A 19371-nucleotide genomic window follows, 5' to 3' on the forward strand; every position below is an offset into this window, starting at 1 on the left:
GTTCAATGAGTAAAATATACATTGCGGTGAGAAAAATGTATTTCATGTATTAATTTTAAACATAATGCCTGGTAAATTCATTGTGTCATTCTTGATTGTTGTATGAACAGGTCTGGACAGGAGCATTCTAGTATGTTTCTCTGCCTCATTCATTATTGATTAACGTCTGTTACGATCCTCTCATTTGACTCCTATCTGGCTAAACTGGAATTTTCAGACACATCTGAAGGAACCAGGCAGTATTGAAAAATCAAGGGGTATTTGGGCACATAACTCTCTTTGGCTCCTTTGAAAATCCCAGCCTCAGAGCTCAGTTCCATGGAGTCATTCCATGCAGCTAATTGTTTTCTTATCGTCTGATCCATTCAACAGATTGGGAAAGAAGAACCACCCTCAGCCCTGGTGGTGAGAAGCCATTCGAGAATAATGCTTTCTACCATCTCTGGTTGCCTAGAAGGCTCCCTCCTATCCTGGCTGACCATCACCTGGCCTCACTCATTGCACCATTGGCACCTCTCAGCTGGACTACAACAATGTGACACCCTTGGGCATGAAACCTTCTGCACTTAGAAAGCTCCAACTAGCACAAAACACTGCTGTGTGTTTCCTCAGCAACACAGGCTAACAGGAGCACCTCACACCTCCTCCACTCTCTACACTGGCTTCCCAAAGAACTGCAACTCGAGTTCAAGGGCTTGGTCCTTAGCTACAAAGCACTCTGTGGACTGGGCCCTAGACACTTAAAAAACTGTCTAACGCTCTGGGACAAAGACTGCGGTCGATCTGTGTGCAAGTGCTTCTTCACACAATGCTCAATCAAACTGTGAAACTCATTGCCAGAGGATGTTGCAAAGACCAAAATTATAATGGGGTTTAAAAAAGAAAGAGATAAGTTCATGAAGGCTAGGTCCGTCCATTAACCAAGATGGTCAGGGATGCAACCTGTGCTCTTGGTGTCCCAAAGCATCAGTTTGCCAGAAGCTGGGGCCGGACAACAGGCGATGGATCATTTGATAATTATAATTGCCCTGTTCTGTTCATTCCCTTGGAAGCACCTGGCATTGGCCACTGTCAGAAGACAGGATACTGGGCTAGATGGACCCAGCCTAGTCATTCTTATGAGACAGAAGCTTCTCCAGGTGTGTGGAATGAACTCACCCAGGAACGAAGGCCCATCACAAACCTCACCACTGTCTCTCTAAGTGCAAGGTGCACATCTTTGGCCTGCCTTCTCCAGCATAAACACACAGCAGGAGTGGCCTTCACTAATAAAACCAAAGCCAACCCAATAAAAAACAAACAAACCCTGAGACACTGCCCTGCACATGCTTCTCTCATTGGGGAGAGGGAGAGAGAACAAACAGCCAATGACAATGTGTAGTCAGGTAATGCACGACTGCAAAGCACGCAGATGCTATGGTGATGAGCACAGAACAGAATAGAATAGGAGCTGCACAGGAGCCTGAATGGCAGAGTGGTGTGTGTGTGCCGTCACCTCATGCTAGCAGCTGTGATGGGGGGCTGATAGTGGTCACCTGCACAACCGGGAAACTCACCCTGCCCCATTGCACAAGGGACACCCCAGGCAGACATGCACACACAGATTCCTCACACTCTTATGAACCCCGTGACTCACGTAGAAACCCTCAGACACATTCTGCCCCCATTCGTACCCTGCAGACGTGTGGCTGCCTGTTGGCATGGAACTGCAGGTGAAACCTGAGCAATATAGAGCAGCTGTAACTCGGTCCTCCCAGCCAGTGTCTTGGCTTAGCCATGTTAGGAGCCATGAGGAGATGTCTCAGGAGCAGAATGAGAAGTGGGATGGAGCAGAAAGTCAGGCACACGGGGGGAGGGGGGGGCTGCCCTGTTCCCTGATCTGAAAGGTTTTCCACTCATCATCACCCCAGTACAGGGTGGGAAGAGCCCTGAGCTCTCCCAGAGTTTGGCGCAGGAGACCACCCAGACCTTACAGGACTGGGCCTAGGAGAGGTTGGAAAATCTCCACTCCTCCATTTGGAAAAGTCTGGGGAGGAGTGTGTGAAAGGGCTGGGGCAGGAGAGATGAAGGCAGAGGAGATGTCAGAAGGAGACACAAGGCCTGTCTTAGGGGAGGGGAAGGGAAAGCAAAAATCAGGACAATTCTGCCCCCAGCTTATCCCTGCAGCCCAGTTGATGTGTCTGTGTCTGTCAGGGACGGGGGGGACTGAAGGGACATTGGTGCCATGACGCTGTCCCCCCCAGCCACACTCTGCAGTGTCTCAGATCAGTGGCATTAGGAGCTGTGATGAGACGTGTCAAGGAGGGAACAGGCAGTGACACAGAGCAGTAAGTGCACGGTTACAGGGCGGGCCTGAGAGACCTCTCCGGCCGCTCTGCTTCCCAACATTCCGACTTTTCCTTTCTAACTGAACCCCGCAGCACTTGTCCCAGGAATCATAGAATTGTAGAATCATAGAAGATTAGGGTTGGAGGAGACCTCAGGAGGTCAATCGGAATGATCTGATTTACCTTTAATCCTCCGCATTCAGTGGCGACATCTCCCTCAAGGGCACCCGCTGTCCTCACTGTCTCACGCACTCTCCTTTGCTCAGCAAAGACACCTCATTTTTGCTGTTAGCCTGGGCTGCTCTTGCTTATGTGGATTACACAGAACCCCAACGCTTCCTGGTGTGGATTCTTACAGGGTTGATAGGGGAACTCAGACTCATACAGTCTCCTGCTGCTAGACTGGTGTCCTCCCAAACTGCAGATTGTGATCACTTTTTAATTGACCTCCTGGGGGAATTAACCCCATGTGGTTGTTAAAACAGTGTGAATGCGGAGGGCAATCCCCATGGGAAACCTCCTTCTTTGTCATGCCCTGAGTGTGTCAGGAGCCTGAGTGAATGAGAAATACACATCCATTGCTTTACTAGGTGTACTTACACAGTGAGCAATTCTATTCCATACATTTTCAAAGTACTCATTACATGTCTGTGAGTGCCAATTTCACAGATGGGGAAACTGAGGCCTGGGAAGGGGAAGTGACTTGTCCAAGGTCAGCCAGCAGATCAGTGGCGGAGACAGCAACAGAAGACAGGTCTCCTGGTCTCAAGGCATGTGGGAGATCCACTGGTCAATGCAGCATGTTAACTTTTCTTGTTAGGTGATATGAAGGGAAACGAGACAAACAGACAGATATTTTAGAAATGAAATATGCAAGACACCAAGACACGAAGCTGAGAGGTGAAGTCAATGTATAAGGGGGGGCCTGACTGTCATTTACACAAAGGTCTCTTTATGCCATAAATAGGATTTGCTCCTACTTTAGTGTCCCTTGACCTCAGTATAAATGAGAATGTCGCCCAAGGTCATGTTCAACCACTAGTTGCATACATTTTGATAGGTGCCTTCAATATATCCTAGCTGATAGATGGCCATAGAGGGAGGCCCCTCTACAATGGGTTTTGATGTGCAAACAAGCTCTTTTCCATTCACTTATTCAGTGCATGTTTATGTGATGTATGAGATGTGCAGGGACGTTGTAGGCTCCAAAAAGGCCAATCCTTCAACAGGTCCCTGAGGCAGTATCATTATCCCCATTTCACAGGTAGGGAAACTGAGGCACAGAGTAACTTGCTCAAGATCCCTTATCAGGCAAGAAGCAGATCCAGGATAGGACCCAGGCCTCCTCAGTCCCCATCCAGTGCTCTGACTACTAGACAGCGCTGTCACAGCCTTTCCACATCTTTAATGTTTATGGTTGGAGGGATGGACTACTGGATAGGCCAATAGGTCTCTTTGTATCCAGCATCCTCTGTGAGGATTTCCCCCTTTTATTCATTACCATTGAAATTGTTCTTTGGCTCAGGTGGTCGAAGGTTTTGTGATTAGTAAGGGTTATCCAGGAGCCAGGACCTTGCCCTGGGTTTCAGGACACAGGGCATCAGTTCCTGTCTCTATGCCAGGCTCCACATGTGATTCTGGGAAAGTTTCCTAGCACAAAAATTTCAAAAGTGCCTCTGCCCCATTTTCAAAGGTGACTCAGAGCCAGATATCCCAAGGTATTTGGGCGCCTAAAGATATGCATAGTTCTGGTAACATTCTCGGAGCTTAAGTGTGACACAGGTGCCTAAGTCCCATTTAAATCAATCAGAGTTTGGCAGGTTAATGCTTTTGAAAATCCCATTAGACACCAAGCTGCAGTTTAGATGCTTGTATACAGCAGTTACATTTTCAAACCTGCCTAAATTTTAGGAGTGTAGCTCACTTAGGCATTTTAGTGAATCCCAGCATGCCCCTATCTGCATCTTTAGGTCCCTAAATACCTTGGGAAATCTGGCCTGAAGTCACTTTTAGGACATGGGGCTTGCTCCTAAATTATTCAGGCCCAGATTTTTAAAGGTATTATATGCATCTAGTGGGATTTTCAGAAACACCTGGGCACCCAACACCCACTGAAATCAATGAGTTTGAGGTGCTTAGATGCTAAAATCCAAAAAATACCTTTAAAATGTCCTGTAGGGACTTCTGAAAATCTTACCTAAAATGAAGGGCTGCTTATGAAGAATGCGCTACAAGCAGCCCCATTTCCTTCGTTGCAAAAACGGCCCAGATTGAATTCCTTGGCTGGTTAAGCTCTGGCAGTATTGTTCAGAAACAAAGCCTAATAGGTCAAGCCCAGCACCTGGAATTCCACACTGACATCACTAGGCAGCCAGGGTAGAGCCCCTCAGGTGAGTGCCCCAAGCAGTGGACTGTAAAGTGGGTCACATGCTTTCTCTAGCCCGATGCATATTGAATTATTTATTTAATACAAAATGGACCTGCCTCAATGGGATGGTCTGAAAGACATCCCAACACTGGTCAGGGCAGTCACCACAGATATAACAGATCCTTGTTCGAATCCCTCCAGGATTTATTAATTATTATTATTAATATTATGCTGGGGTTTTCAAAGGATCCCAGGGGGGTTAGGTGCCTACTGCCATTGATGTTCAATGGGCTTTGGGCACAATAGATTTAGGCACCATAATCCCCGTCTTTTGAAAATCCTATCCTTGATTATTTCTTACTAAATAATGTCAAGATGAGGCAAGCCAGTTCCCAGTTCAGATCACCCACTGAAATCTGGTGGTGCAAGGGAGTAACAGGCCATGCAAGGGAGCTCTGACACTGTTTGAAAATGGACTGATGCCCAGTGGATATGTCCAGTGTAAACCTAGAGCAGCACAATGGTGAGTCAGGCCATGTTCTAAACAGCCTTTCCTGACAGTGTTAAAAGCTGGTTGTGAGGGAAAGAAAGAAGAGCCGGGGACTAGGCCAGAAATCAGAGGCATGTTCAAGAGACAAGGAGACGGCTAGCATGAATCACTTCTATGCCAGAACTCAAAGCCCTCTCTAGGGAGTTAGGAGTAGACTATTCCATGGATAGAAAGAAAAGTGGCGTAAAGAACTAAGTGAGACTGACTTTATTGTCTGTCCATCTGCTGAGCAGTATCAAATATTGGGTAGTTGCAATTTCATTTCCTGTTGGAGGAAAAATCAGTGATGTGGAGTCTGGGTGAAGTCTTACTGAAGTTTATTTATGCCAGTCCTGGAACAGAGGTGGTCATAAATGGTATGAAGGGAACCCCTCTTTCAGAAATAGCAGTCCAGATACCAATGTCTGGTTTTCGGAGAACAACTCTTCCCCAAGCATTGACTCTAGTTAGAGAGATTCGGTCAGAGGGCAAACTCTTTTCTTGTTTTCAACAACTCTCCACAACAGAAACTCCATCACTAAACCAAGGACAATACACCATTTCTTCAAAGACTGTCCATTGTCCACGCACTAAGGAGAGGAATATCTAGATGATATGCGAAAGCATCACCAATTGAGTTGTGCTAAAGTGTTGATTTTATTGTCATGGCTTGAGGAAAGAAAGATTTTATTTATTTCTCTATTATTTAAATTGAAAATTGCTATGAGACTATCATGCTGCAATGAATCAGTAATTGAATTGTGTATTTGAAATGCCATCATCCCTGGGCTAGCTCTTGCCTATTGCACCATGTGTCCAGTTTGTCTACATGGTTTCAGGTGTATTGCTCAACTTTGCTTGACTCATTCACTGGGGTCTCCCCTCTACGGCCCTGAATGCTCAGACTCTTATACCCATAGCCCTAAATGCAGTGGTCAATACCAACCCAACAACTTAATGAGAGACACAATTGGCCCAGGGGCCTGTATATCCATCCAGAAGAGAGGGGAAGGGGGAAAGTCTGTAGTTTCTAAATCCCCCCAACAGATGCCACTAAACTGGGAGGAGTGGTAGATATGCTGGAGGGTAGGGATAGGATACAGAGGGACCTCAACAAATTAGAGGATTGGGCTAAAAGAAACCTGATGAGGTTCAACAAGGACAAGTGCAGAGTCCTCCACTTAGGTCGGAAGAATCCCATGCATTGTTACAGACTAGGGACCGAATGGCTAGGAAGCTACGCTGCGGGTAAACAAACCGTCCCGGCCTGCGAGCGGATGTCCCTGATGGGCCGCGTGCCAAAGGTTGCTTATCCCTGGTCTAGATAAAAGCACTCATGCAAACACAGTTTATAAGGCCAAAATGTTAGGTGCGATAAACAGATGTATCTCAGTTGGCTTCAACTGAACTATTTCAATTTACACCCGCTGAGGACCTGGCTCATTATGTTGATATCCAACCTTGATTTATTTTTACTTAAAGCAATGTAAGCTTTGGGGTTGAGTAGCATTACATTTGAAAATCAACGTGCAAAGAGTCCAAACACTAGGGATTTAGACTGAACTTGAACTGGCATTGAGTATAGTTTGAGCTAAGGCATGCTAGGTAAACCAAAATTTTCACTTGATTTTTAGCCCTGCCACAACTCCACAAGATAAATCAAGTGATATGATTTTACCCTGTATCTACATTAGGAAAAAAGTGTCAAAGTTAGATCGGTTATAACGATTATGTGTTACTCCAGGGCCTTAACCTTAAGACATCCTTCCTAAAGGGCCTAAGGGAGTTAGGTACTGAAATGTGACCCTGGAGGTTACAGTGAAGAAAGCAGGTGTTAGGAGTATTAGTGATGATAATGTAATATTCAGGCCTGTATATCTGCCTATATTTTGGGTCTTTTTGCCCATTTGACTTTTGATATTTTTATATCCTTAAAGCACTTATATCCTGGTGAACAAAGAATAAAGACACTGTGTGTTACATCTGCCCACAAGAAGATGAGTTGAAAAGAGATAAGAGATAGAGTTGAAGTGTTGTTGGGTAGAGTGGGAGTTCAATATATGAGCTTACACTTGAAGGACAGTCCTGCCTCAACTCCTCTTCCTAGATAAGATCAAGCAACCAGTCAGAAGGGGTGAAGGGGATAGGGTAGGGGAAGGTATAAGAAACACTAAAAGCCAAAGAAATGCCTGTTCCTGACTGAAGCACAACCTCACTCCCTAACCCCGCATGGGATACAAAAGAGGTTCCATATACATTAATGGAGTCAGAGATTCCGAGGTCAGAAGGGGCTATTGTGATCACCTAGTCATCCTGTAGAGCACAGGCCATAGAACTTCCCCACAATAATTCCTAGGGGACAGATCTTTTAGAAAAAAATCCCATCTTGATTTAAAAATTGCCCTTGATGGAGAATCCACCATGACCTTTTACAATTGCTACAGTGGTTAATTACTTTATTAAATCTTACACCTTATTTCCAGGCTGAATTTGTCTAGCTTCAACTTCCAGCCACTGGATCATGTTAGACCTTTCTCTACTAGATGGAATAGCCCATTATTAAATATGTGTTGTCCGTGTAGATACTTATAGACTGTAACCAACTCATCCCTTAACTTTCTCTTGCTTAAACTGAATAGTCTGAGCTCCTCGAGTCTATCTCTATAAGGCATATTTTCCGACCCTTTAATCATTTTCAGGGCCTTATCCAATTTATCAACATCCTTCTTGAATTGTGAACACCAGCAATGGACACAGTTTTCCAGCAGCATCCTTAGATACATTCTTATGCTTTATCCAGATAGGGCCTAATCCAACTCTCAGAAAAGCTAATGAAATTATTTCCTTTGAGCTATGAATTGCCTGTTGTATGACAGGCTTGAAGCAGAGTCTAGTCTAGTAAGTAGAATCCAGAAGACCTAGGTTCTACTCCTGGGTTCTGGTTCTGTCACAGATCTGCTTGGGCCAGTCACTTCCTCTCTCTGCACCTGTTTCCCCTCTCAATGTTTGTCTATCTTGTCTATTTAGATTGATAAAAATGTGGGATGGAGATTGTCTTTTCCTATGTGTTTCTCCAACACAATAGGGTCCTGTTCTCAACTGGGGCTTCTAGACACTACTGTAATGCATGTAATTATAGGCCATGCCCTATTATATATTTGTATAGTGCCCAGAACAATGGGATCCTGATTCTGATGAAGATTTATGGCAATCTCATAGTGCAAAGAATCATAGTTGAAGTAAGAGAGAGGAGAACCAGGCTCTCCATATAGAGACTTGAAGGATTTCAGGATTGGGTCCAAATGTTGGTCTCTTTTCTCAGTTACTTGGATTGGAATCCAGCTTAGACTCTGATTTGTATCAGTGAAAGTAAGCGTGAGTGAGGACAAAGATGTTGCTCTTTAAATTTTTGCCCCTAGATATTAATAAAGGAAGAATTGATAAGGGAAGGCTCTACAGGTCAAAGATAATTGTTAGCCTGGAGTGTTCAGTGGGGCCTAAGTGAGTTAACCACCTTCAAGAATCCCAGCCTATATGTCCCTTCAGGGCACCAATGGTAGCAGTGTTCTCTAGCAATTATCTTGGAGGCACATGCACCCAGATTCACAAAGGGACTTAGGTGCCAATAACCCAGTTTTAGGTACTACTGCAAGCCATGAAACCCCACATGGCTGCCGCCCCACTTTGTAGGTGCCTAAACTAACTCAGCACCTACATTTTTGCTGTGAAAGTCCCCTAGGTACTTTAGTTTCTGCTTCTGAGCATATACACTGCTGCATCAAGCAGACACCAGGACTCCAATCTAATGCTTAAGACTCAGCATGCGGCGCACACCTATCTGGCCTGTGAGTCCCGGTCTGGTAGCACACCTAACTCCACACAAAATAGCTGGGAGGACAGAAAAGACATCCTCCTTCATAACCTTTAGTCCAGTGATTAGACAACTCACCCAAGATGTTGGCTATTCCAGTTGAATTCCCCCACTTGGCCTGAGGAGGAGAAGACATTTGAATAAGGGTTCCCCGCCTCTCGGCTGAGTGTTCTACCCACTGGTCTCTGGAATACCCTGATGTGGCTATCTTTTAATTTCTCTTGTTAAAACTCTTCCACATTGGATATATTATCAAATATGCATTGAGCCAGAGAGATGGTGGGAATGATTCTATAGTCCAGTGCTGCATAGTCAACATTAATGTCATTACCCTGATAATCTTAATCTACTCAGCAATCTAACCTATTGACACTGAACACTCATCTTTATGTTAGGAGTCACAGATCCCATTTAATATTATATATGGTAAAGAGCTTAGGCTAGGATTTTCAGAGGAGCCTAAGGGAATTAGGCACCCAACAGCCATTGAATTTCAATCAGAATTGAGCCTTTGGCTTCATCCGTTATTTTGGAAAACCACAGCATAAATAATTAATGTAAATAACATGAAGGAAAGGTCAGAACTTTATTTAGGATCTTCCTCAATTAACTTTGTATATTCATAGATTTAAAGCCAGAAAGAACCATTATGATCATCTTCTCTTATCTGCAGCATAACAGGGACCCAATCATTCCTGACCCAAGCTTAATAACTTCTGCATGATAAAAGTGACCTCTTAACCTTCTCTTTAGTAAAATAAATAGATTAGATTCCTTTAGTCTCATGTTATAAATCCAGTTTTCCAGACCTCAGTTCATTTTTGTAGCTCTTTTCTGAAGCTGGTTGACACCCAAGGAAGATCTGTCCCTTATTGTACACAAACATATGTGGCATTAAGTGTTGGTGAATTAGTGACACAGATTGTTAGGCAGAGTAAACTTCAGGGATCAAGTCCTAAAGGTAACAGAATGTTACGCCATCCATTCTCCTGGTATAAGTGAGTCCTCTTTGACTAAAATAAAAGAAGGCTCTTATTCATCTCGATCAAGATTAGGTCTCTCTGTCAGATCTACATCCATTCATATCCCTTCGTATTTATCAGGATTTGCCTATTCACAGTTAGGCTAATTTGTTGTGCTTTTTTTAGGGATAGAAGGTCTTGTTACTTGCATGTGTACAAAAGCTGCACGTCAGTTTGAAATCCTCATATGATCTGCACTTGGCAAAAGGACCTCAGGTGAGTTTAGTTTCTTTAACATCTGTGTAATCTATTGTTTCTGGTTTTTTTAAGGGACGTGATTGTTCTTGCCTTGTGTTTTCTCTGTCATTCATGCCTGTGAAGGTGAGGACAAATTGTGTGAGAGGTGCTTCCATTCAGATCCAGCAGCATTATACACCCACTCTGCACTCATGCTCTGCTGATATTGAGCACCTCAGGCTCCAAGTACGCAGCTTCATACACAGCTCTCACCGACTTCAGCTAGATTCACCAGTGCTCAGCCACTCTGAAAATCAGACTCACAGAACATCAAGCTGGACACCATGCACTTGTGAATAGTTGTAAATCTGGGCCAATGCCATTGGGTTAATAGATCCCTACTGGACCTCCCAGCACTGGGAATATATTTTGTCCATTCATATCTAAATCTCTGCATTAATGTGTGGTTTCCCAGACTTCCTGCACTCAGCCTGCCACTTTTAGGTGCATATATCCCATCTCAGGGATCACCAGATGAATGGCAGCTGTGGTCAAAAGAGGCATCCATGCTGGTTCCCCCTCAGTCTAAAAGAGAGATGGGGTGCTGGCAGGGTGTTCTCTGTGAGAACTCCAAGACCTTAGAACTTGCTCCTCACCTTGGACCAAAAAAACACAAATTTTGAGACCTTCCAGGCATGTTCATGAAGACACTGGTTTGAGATGTGATGAAGATATGGAGAGGCAGAGAGGTTGCTGGCTGGCTGGCTGACTTCCTGTTGAAAGAATCATTTGATGCTGCTATGGTTTTACTGTAGTATTAATGATGCCGTTGGGTGGCTGTTGGGTGCTGTGATACAGGAGGGCCAGGGAGCAGTGGGATGTGGTAGAAGGGAAATATATAAACCCTAGGTTAATTAAGGCATGGTTCCCTGTAGATTAGGGAGGGTTGCTACAAGTTAATTGGAGCACCTGTAATCAATTAAGGCCCTGTTAGAAACCTAATAAAACCCCCTGATTCAGGCAGTCAGGGGGAAGGAGAGAGGACTGGAGCTTGGAGGTGTGCTGTGAGACTTGGAGTAACAGAAAACCGGAGTAAGGGAGATCCTGCCCCAGCAGGGGAGGGACATTCCCTCCACCAGCGTTTAAGGACTGACCCCACCCAAGGGGGAAGAGGGTAAGAACCTGCAGGGGTTGAGAGGGGCTGGGACTCAGAGTGAGGAGCAAACCCAGACCCCTCCCCCGCTTCCCTTCTTTACCACCTTCCTGGGCCACTAGTGGGGCCCTCGGTGCCCCAAGAGCAGGGGTAAGGGGTGGTATCTTAGCCCCCCCACCACCAAGAAAAGCGCAGGACCCACCATACTATATTGACCATCTTGTCACAGTGCCTACATGCTTCTGAAAATCCCACTACGCTCCTAAATGTGTTGATAAATGTGACCCTTAGGCCCTTGGATAGGTGTTGTTCTTGTTTACATCTGAATCAAATAATTCATCAATAGCTCTGATCAACCCTAGTCTCCCATTATCTAGCCCTCCCTGGGAAAGTACTTTATACTGCCAGGCAAAGAGCTCTGTCAGCTTCCCTGATTTCAATAGGATTTGGAGACACTTGCAGCATCTAATACCTTTTAAGAAAGGCTGGAGGTCAAACCAACTTAGCTTTCCCTTACATGAGAGGTCACCTACATGCACCCAACCATGACACTATCTTGGCAGCTGATTGGAGCTACTGATCCCCTGAAGGTTTCTTCCTGGAGTCACGCACACAGAGAGCTGGCAAGAAGGAAGCCAAGTAGTGGAACATGAGCTAGGACAAAGATATTTGATAGTGCTATTTCCTTGCTTTGGCATGCATCAGCTGATTATCAAGAGAAATGATATGGTGTCATTAATGGGATTATCAAAGGGTGCTAAAGGCTTTAGGCGCACAACTTCCTTTGACATTCAGTGGGATCTGGGTACCTATCTCCCTTCTGCTTTTTAAGGAATCCCAGACTCCTTGCCCACTTCTCCAGATTTCTTCCTTTTTAGACATGCATCAGTTTCAGCCGAGGCCCCCAAAGCACTTGGAGCTCTAGCTGATAGCGGAACAATAGGGATTCAAGTCTGTTGCGCTGAGGAGTCTGCATTCTGATCTGCCGGCAAAAATATATTAGGATTAAAAAATAAGTTGTGCTTCTCATCTTTGGAGAAAAGCCACAAGGTATTATGAAGAAATAGCTTTTTAGGCAGCCAGAATAGATTTCCAGAATAGATCAGACCAATAATCTATCATCTTCTCTCTATGATATAGGCCAATAATAGATGCCTCAGATGAAGGTGGGAGAAAATCTTAATTCTGTAATTATCAAAGAACCTGCACACTGGGAAAATTTAACTTTAGCCTCCATCAGTCAGAGGTTTATATATACTCTGAAGCACAAAGGTTTCTGTATCTTCCAGTCTAAGTTCACTTATGATCTGAAGTCTTTCTTGGCCTTTTTTTTATATTTTTATTTTTTTAATTCTTATTGGCCACTTATTCATATAGTTGTCCAGTACCTTTCTGAATTTCTCTAGGCTCATTGATATCTTGTTGCAAGGAATTCCAATGGAGAATCTGAATCACTGATATTAATTTTAACTCTCTCTGGCCCAATGACTATTTTAGTATTTATCCACAGTGGAATAGTTAGTAGGACAGAGAGATAAAGAGAGAGTGAGAATGACTCTGTAAGGTCATAGTTAGGGCACACATCTGTGTGCCTCTGTTCTAACTATTTATCCAGAGTGCAACAGCATCCAGAGGAGAGACTGGGGAAGGCCCACATCAGAATATTCCATAACCCACTGGTTAGAGAATTTTCCTGAAAGAAGGGAGACTTGTTGGAATTGTTTCTCCCACTATGCCTGAGGGGGGACTTGAACTAGCTCTTCCACATTCCAGATCAATTCTTTGACCACTGTACTAAAAGTTATAAGAAGGCTTGGAAGGTTTAGATTTCTATGGGTAAATTTCAGTAAACATTGATTTCACCATAGACACAAACTAATGAACCAGTATTTCCATCAATGGCAATTAAAATGTACGGATAGGCAAAGCAAGAAAAATGCTGCTTAAGAACTACTTAGAGTTTCATTTGAGGATATTTACTTTGTATATTTTGACATGTGATGTTGACCATTTGTGTTTTAACCATTCTAAAGATTTAAAGCAGGGGTTGTCAAACTGGGGGTTGGGACCCCTCAGGGGGTCGTGAGGTTATTATGTGGGGAGTTGCGAGCTGTCAGCCTCCACCCCAAACCCTGCGTTGCCTCCAGCATTTATAATGGTGTTAAATATATTTAAAAGTGTGTTTAATTTATAAGGGGGGGTGGGGTCACACTCAGTGGCTTACTATGTGAAAGGGGTCACCAGTAAAAAGTTTGAGAATCACTGCTTTAATTTTTTGAATCTCAATATCTACTGTCATTAAATAATTATTGTCTGATTCCACCATTTTCTGATGTCCCCATAATTCCCTTTGCAAATTTAAACAAAAATAAAAATTCTGAGAAATGCTTAAAAATAAACATGAATATTATCTGTCAAAAATATAAAAAATAGAAATTGCATCCTGCCAAGCCGAGCTATAAGGTGAGCAGGGCACATGCCTCCACCCCCACGCACGGGTTTTGAATGGGACCCAATCCAGCAAGGAGCCACTGAGCACACCTACAAAATGATCTCCCACATGCCCAGCTTTCTACGAGTTTTCCATGAGAACATGTTGACATTGAGGACAGTTATCAATTTTCTGTTATATTTCATATTGATGCTTCTGAATCAAAATTTAGGGTTTTTAGTATTTCAACTTTCATATCAATTCAGGGTGAAAACAAATATTGGAATATTGGAATATGCCATGAGATGAAAACTCCATTTTCCAGCCAGCTCCGTATTTACTGCAATACTCGTGTTGAGGAAAGTACTCACAAATGTCAATATAGGTCCCCAGCTCTTAAGAGAGGCAGAAGAATTCCCACCTCTTCGCCAGATCTCCCTATTTAGAGAACACCATTCCCTTTTGTTTTAAATTGTTCTGTGTAGTGCACTCTGCATAGTGTGCCATTAGAGTTTGGTCAGTTGTTTGATTTAATTTTCTGTCTTTGATTCCCATTGAATGTATGTGTGTGCAGGTGTGTGTGTGCATCTGCTGCCCCCATTGGAGGGGATGCACCCTTTCCTCTGTGTGTGTGTGTGTGTGTGTGTGTGTGTGTGTGTGTGTGTGTGTGTGTGCTGAAATTCCTGGAGAATGGTTCTGTGGTTATGGCACAGTTTCAGGTATCATGAGACCTCAGTTCCCATTGCTGGGAATGCTGACTTGCTGTGCTAACCCAGTCTCTTCACCCTTAGTAGGTCACTACTATTTGATGCGTTGCTTTGAGATCCATATATGGAAGGTGCGAAGGGTATGCAAAATATTATATTTATTATTGCTCATTTTTATTTCAACTCTGTTGTTTCACAGTAATGTCAATTATTATGAAGCTCCGCGTCAACAAATAACCTTGAAGTAAAACATCAGGGGAAAAGTCTCTTCCTACATTGTAGGAACTTTCGTCTTGCAAACTCTTTATAGCAAGGGGATGAGACAAAGATCCTCAAATGGTGTAAATCAGTATAGCTCATTGTACAACCATGGAGCTATTAAGATTTACACTAGCTGAGGGACTGGACCTTGGTGTTCTGTATGCTGAGAGAAACCAATGCATTTAGGATGCTGCTTTGATATTAGGAACAATTTAAACTGTTCTTTAATATTTAGGAAAGAATAACAACATTTGTTTAGTACCCACTGGGCCAAAATCCTCCACTGATTTCAAGATTCTTACATCGGAGATGAAACTGACCCATAATGATTTTCATTCTTCAAAGTGTTTTAACCATGTTGGGCTCAGCACCATCAGTTTACTCATACAGCCAATTTTAGACTGAAGGCTCCCAACAGATGGGAAACCAGCATGAATTGGTACAATTCGCATGGACCTATTTGGTGTCTCTAATATTCAGCACCAATGTTTCTTTCTTAGTCACATCTATGGATAAGTCCTTACTTATGTGAGTTGTGACTTCAGTGGGAATGCTTGCATTAGCATGATTATTCTCATGATGAAGATACGAGTGAGATCAGAATTTTGCCCTCATTTGGAAATCTTATTTGGTAAAATATGGCTGTAGAAGAAGATTCCCAAAAGGGGAAGAAAACAAGAAAGACTGATTCCTTTTGAAATTTTCATGTAGAGAGAGAAAAAAATGTATTCGAAGAGGAAGAATAGATCCCCTGATGCTGGAAACTGGTATACATCCATTGCTAGTATAAACTGATATAGCTCATTTAGGGGGAGGGATAGCTCAGTGGTTTGAGCATTAGCCTCCTAAAGCCAGGGCTGTGAGTTCAAACCTCGAGGGGGCCACTTAGGAATCTGGGGCAAAATCAGTACTTGGTCCTGCTAGTGAAGGCAGGGGGCTGGACTCAATGACCTTTTAGGGTCTTTTCCCACTGGGAACTGGACTCAATGACCTCCCAAGGTCCCTTCCAGTCCTAGAATCTATGAATCAGATCTGGATCTGTTGAGATCAGCTGTAGTTCCACCGGTGCCAATGTGGTCAGATCTCCAGCTGATTTACATTGGCACAGCTTGATTGATGTCAATACAGCTACACCATTTCACATCTGCTGTTGACTGGGCACATTTACATATTTATATACAGAACTTCAGCAAGTTTTAGCTTGAATGATCGCAGGAGATGGGAAACCAGTTGCTTGATTCACATCCACGTTTGGTATTCTTCAGGTCTAGCTCCACTGTCTCTTTCTTTGCCACCCCTATAGTTGACCTGTTCTGAGAGTGACCCTGGAGAGAACCAGACCATCTCTGATGTTTTCATCCTGGTGGGATTTTTAAACCTTAACAAGCTGCAGATTTTTCTGTTTCTAGTGCTTCTTGTCACCTACCTGGTCACCCTATTAGGGAATCTGCTCATTATCATCCTGATAAAGCTGAACTCCTCACTCCACACCCTCATGTATTTCTTCCTGGTGAACCTCCAGACCCACAGACAAAGCCCGGAGGGAACCACTCCCATTTATACTTGCTGGACACAAGGCTCTTGCTCGTGTTGTACAGGAGGCTAAGCGACCCCCCTGTTATACACTGAGCAATGAGGACTCCCTCCGTGTGGGTCAGAGGCAAGACCCTGCACTCCAGGGACAAAGTAGCTGGTGGACTGACCCCGCAACTGCCAGGCACCTCTTCCATCAGTGGACGGTGACCCTGACTCCAGGAGAGAGCTCCGGGAGAGTGAGAGAGAGAGTCCCTCGGCTGGTCCCCCTGGGGCGAGATTCAGCCCAGCCGCAGCGGGATACACAGGGTATTAGGGGGAAAGGGGAAGGAGAGAGAGAGAGCCAGGCTGGGGGCCTCCGGGCTCTGCTGCCCTTTCTGCACCAGCCTGAGTGGGGGGCCTCGGGGCTTTTCCCAGCGTGTACCCAACTCACAGAACTTTGTGACACAGGTCCGGGCCAAGCCTTCGGAATGAGGGTAGAGAAAAGGGCAACGCTGCCTCTGCCCGGGCTGTGCAGGGAATCACCCCGCCCGCCTGGAACTGCCCTCTGTGGACCCAGCTGGGATTGTAGCTCACTGAGACTTCCAGAGCCTGGCCCCAGTGTGGTCACACCTTGAGGGAGAACAGAAACACCTGCCTTTAAAATTTAACTGTATCTGGGGTGACCCCACCTGTATTTCAAGTTCCCTAATAGAGGACACTGCTGTGGGGGGGTGAGCTCAAGGAGGTATTTTGGGGTGCTGGAGGGGTGTGTGTGTACTAGGAGATGGTATTTGGGAGATGCTGGACAAAGTATTCGGGGTGTGTAAGAGCAGGGGCGCCTCTCGGGAACGCAGGACTTCTCACAAGCATGCCGCCGAAGGCAGGCTGACTGCCATCCTCAGGGCGACCGGCAGGCTGCACCCCATGGCTTGCCGCCCCAGGCAGGTGCTTGCTGCTCTGGTGCCTGGAGCCACCCCTGACAGTGCGGTGGCAAAGTTTGCAGATGATACTAAACTACTCAAGACAGTTAAGACCAAAGCAGATTGTGAAGAACTTCAAAAAGATCTCACAAAACTAAGTGATTGTGCAGCAAAATGGCAAATGAAATTTAATGTGGATAAATGTAAAGTAATGCACATTGGAAAAAATAACCCCAACTATACATACAATATGATGGGGGCTAATTTAGCTACAACTAATCAGGAGAAAGATCTTGGGGTCATCATGGATAGTTCTCTGAAGGCGTCCATGCAGTGTGCAGCGGCAGACAAAAAAGCAAACAGGGTGTTAGGGATCATTAAAAAAGGGATAGAGAATAAGACAGAGAATATCTTATTGCCCTTATATAAATCCATGGCATGCCCACATCTTGAATACTGCGTACAGAGGTTCAGAGAAGGGAAACTAAAATGATTAGGGGTTTGGAACAGGTCCCATATGAGGAGAGATTAAAGAGGCTAGGACTTTTCAGCTTGGAAAAGAGGAGACTAAGGGGGATATGATAGAGGTATATAAAATCATGAGTGGTGTGGAGAAAGTGAATAAGGAAAAGTTATTTACTTGCTTCCATAATATAAGAACTAGGGGCCACCAAACGAAATTAATGAGCAGCAGGTTTAAAACAAATAAAAGGAAGTTCTTTTTTACACAACACACAGTCAACCTGTGAAACTCCTTGCCTGAGGAGGTTGTGAAGGCTAGGACTGTAAGAGGGTTTAAAAGAGAACTGGATACATTCATGGAGGCTAAGTCCGTTAATGGCTATTAGCCCAGATGGTTAAGGAGTGGTGTCCCTAGCTTCTGTTTGTCAGAGGGTGGAGATGGATGGCAGGAGAGAGATCACTGATCATTACTGGGCTGGATGGACCTTTGGTTGGATCCAGTATGGCCATTCTTATGTCTTATGTCACAGAAATCCATCCTGTCTGTTCATCCCTTAACTTCGTTCCTTAACTCTTTGTTCTGAACCATGATTTTCCATATCTTGCTTTTGGACACAGCATTCCACGTCCTGGTCTGTGAAGGTTCCCCACAATTTGTCCTAAGCTATTGAATTAATGTATCTTGACTTTTACAAATTTCTTATCTGCTTATGTTAAATACTAAGTTATACTGTTGCTTGGTAGTGTGAGGTGTAGGTTAGCATGAGTGCACAGAACACTGGGAAGAACATACGCTAATTCAGTTTGTAGAACTGCCATGTATTCACATAATGGGGTGTATACTAACTTAATACATATGTGTTCGCTGACAGGACACGGCTTGTTTCTCTGATTATTATTGTATAAGGGCAACACCTTTGCTAAATTAATTAACAAAGCAGAGATGAGAGCAATTATGTGGGCTTTACCTTTTTTATCAAATTGTGTACATTGTTGGGAGTGTAGAGTGGGAAACCGAGTCACATGTCCATCCAATTTAGGCTTAATCAGTTTTGCCTTTATTTAATATAATTTAAAACAGAATTAATCTTACTTATAGTGTCTGGACATACATTTCTGCCTCACAAGTAATAACAGACAAGACAGAATAAGTGAATGTTCCCAAGTTAAGACATTCTGGGGCACTGAAAAGTCCTTCCTTCCTTCCTCCATGACGTCAGTCCTCCTCACCTGCCTGGATCTCCTGTTCGGGTCCTTCGGTTTCATTCGTCGATTTCTGATCCAGCATTTCTCCAGCCCATTTTTATATGTATTTTCTTATTTTTTATGTATTTTACATATGTATTTTATACATATTTTTACATATGTACATATGTTTTGTATATGTACATATATATATATATATACACATAATTTTACATATTTTATACATATTTTCATACATTTGCACATTTTCTATTGCTTAATTTTCCTCCATTCTTTAGTCAACACATTATCCATTGAATTTTACATAACCTGTTCATTAATTATGAACAAATGTTAATCATCTAATATCTACAATTTTCTTGATGTACAGTGCTTCTTGGACTCAGGAATCACCAGGTGAAACTCTCTGCCCTGCGTTAAGC

The sequence above is a fragment of the Malaclemys terrapin genome, chromosome 12 (genome assembly GCF_027887155.1).
Source record: "Malaclemys terrapin pileata isolate rMalTer1 chromosome 12, rMalTer1.hap1, whole genome shotgun sequence".
Lineage (NCBI taxonomy): Eukaryota > Metazoa > Chordata > Testudines > Emydidae > Malaclemys > Malaclemys terrapin.